Consider the following 2,479-nt stretch of genomic DNA (forward strand, 5'->3'; position numbering starts at 1 on the left):
CAGGCAGTACTCTCCCTCACCTCAAGTGGGCGTCTGAAAGCCAAAATTAAATTTGTGCTGCACTCTTCTCCAGACTTTGATTTGTTTACAGCTGTTGACATTGAATCTAGATTCACGCCATAAACCATAGCTGTCTGAGTTGTTAACATTTATAAAACAATTTGATTAAATTTAAATACAAAGCCTAACTTTAACTAGTTTATAATCTGGAAATTTAAGACTTAATGATTTTAAGATTGTATGAATCAACATTTAACATTTGGGCAAAGTTAAACCTTAAAGTACAATTGTTTGTGATGGCTGTAACAATACAGAGTTGTTAAGAGGCAAAATTTAAATCTAAATAAAAGTTCCAGGTTATTCAAAATTTAAAGTAAAATTTAAGGTTGTTAATAATCTAAGATGCTGAGACAAAAACCTTCAGTCTGTCTCAGCTCATTTATAAATGACAGTGGAGATTAAAGAGCAACGTTGACAGGATTTTATTCCTCTGAGCTGAGAGGTGGTGAACATCAACACCTCTGAGTCTCACCTTCATTTTCCTCCTCTTCTTTTCTGTCACTTTTTCTTTTTCGGTTGTTTATTCACCAGCTTTTAAACCGTTGAATTGTGCCTTTGTGTCCCGGCCCGCTGCTCCATTATTCTGACACTGCTTTTCTAAGATCTAATCTAGACAAAATGAATGTTCAAAGTCTGGTCCTGGAGCCAGTGGTTGAACTCGTTTTTGGAGTTTTATAACCTGTGAGTCGTTTGTTTATATAAAGACCTTTTATTGCTACTGTTAAATATCTTTTGCGGGTATTTTTGGATGACGTCTACTGCACTTAGCTCAGATTTTAGCCAGTTTGGCTAAAGCAAAGCTAATTGTATACTTGGCTATTATTCAGCTAAATCTAATTGTATACTTGGCTATTATTCGGCTACATTTTTTCCACTGGATTTTTTCAGCTGTTTGGCTAATAGCATTTTTTTGTTGATATAATTTTGCGCTAACTTCTGCTTTTTGAGTGATTTTCTTTTTGTAATTTTCAACTATTTTCCTGCTTTTCTGACAAGCTAACAAATTTCCTGTCAAAATGTTCTTTAATTGACTTGAACTTTCTAACGTTATGTAGCTATCAATTTCTCTAGTTTGGGATCAATAACATTTAATCTAATGTGATAGTAAACAAACTATCATTTAATCTTTGGAACAACTCATGAGTGCATTAGGAAACGTAGATTTATAACAATGAATTGTTGAATGCTGAATTGTAACATTTTTTTGAAAATTTTCCAAAAAGTGTATTTGTGCTTAGTTTAAATTTAAACATATTAAACAGTTATGTTTGTTCTTGCTCCCCTTGGTGATGGGTTAAAAGCAGAGGCTCAGTGTTGTTGTATCCCCGTGGTACAATGACAATACAGACCATAAAATAAAATAAATAAAGTGCAGAGAAGTCAGCTGGAGCGGCAGGCAGTACTCTGTCTCACCTCAAGGGGCGTCTGAAGGTCAAAATTAAATTTGTGCTGCACTCGTCTCTATATTTTAATTTGTTTACAGTAAATTTGAATTGCTTAGACACAGGAAGGCTGCTCTGTCTAAAGAAACGTGTGGATATGTTTGTGTTGGTGTCAGTGGAATTGAAAGAGGAATGTTGATGAGATATGAAGCATTACCAGGTGATGCTGTTGGATGAATAGTGAAATAAGAAATAAGAGTCAGTGCCTCACCAGCTGTGAACCTCACTGCACATCACGTTTTTTTTTTAGCAATTATTATGTATTAAAACATTATCACATTCATGAATGGACAATTTTCATGTTTTGTGAAATTAACTGTTTTTGGTCAAAGTTTTAGAACTGCTTTTAATTCTCGTATTTTTGTCCACAGGTTTTGGACAGTCTGGAGTTCAGATGCTGTGTTTTCGTCGAGGTTTAGACGTTTCCATGGTGTGTCTTTTCACCGTCATTACTCGTCTGTGAGGTAGGACCAAAACCCATCATCTCTTTAAAGTTGTCATGTGTTGGATGTTGTAGCTGTTGACATTGAATCTAGATTCACGCCATAAACCATAGCTGTCTGAGTTGTTAACATTTATAAAACAATTTGATTAAATTTAAATACAAAGCCTAACTTTAACTAGTTTATAATCTGGAAATTTAAGACTTAATGATTTTAAGATTGTATGAATCAACATTTAACATTTGGGCAAAGGTTGAAGTTAAACCTAAGTACAATTAATTGAGGCACAATATAAATCTAAATAAAAGTTCCAGGTTATTTAAATTTAAAGTAAAATTTAAGGTTGTTAATAAGCTAAGATGCTGAAACAAAAACCGTCAGTCTGTCTCAGCTCATCTATAAATGACAGTGGAGATTAAAGAGCAACGTTGACAGGATTTTATTCCTCTGAGCTGAGAGGTGGTGAACATCAACACCTCTGAGTCTCACCTTCATTTTCCTCCTCTTCTTTTCTGTCACTTTTTCTTTTTCGGT

At 34.2% G+C, this 2,479-nt stretch overlaps 1 long non-coding RNA gene across 3 annotated transcripts in view; it reads left to right on the forward strand.

Annotated features, from left to right (window-relative positions):
• The window catches only part of LOC103393939 (uncharacterized), a 35,779-nt gene that overhangs the window by 28,831 nt on the left and 4,469 nt on the right, over window positions 1-2,479 (forward strand). For all 3 annotated transcript variants that reach the window (XR_003052687.1, XR_003052688.1, XR_003052689.1), the window contains one exon: window positions 1,874-1,966. This is a non-coding gene — a long non-coding RNA (uncharacterized LOC103393939). The remainder of the gene's footprint in view (window positions 1-1,873; window positions 1,967-2,479) is intronic.

The sequence above is a fragment of the Cynoglossus semilaevis genome, chromosome 18 (genome assembly GCF_000523025.1).
Source record: "Cynoglossus semilaevis isolate Cse_v1.0 chromosome 18, Cse_v1.0, whole genome shotgun sequence".
Taxonomy (NCBI): Eukaryota; Metazoa; Chordata; class Actinopteri; order Pleuronectiformes; family Cynoglossidae; genus Cynoglossus; species Cynoglossus semilaevis.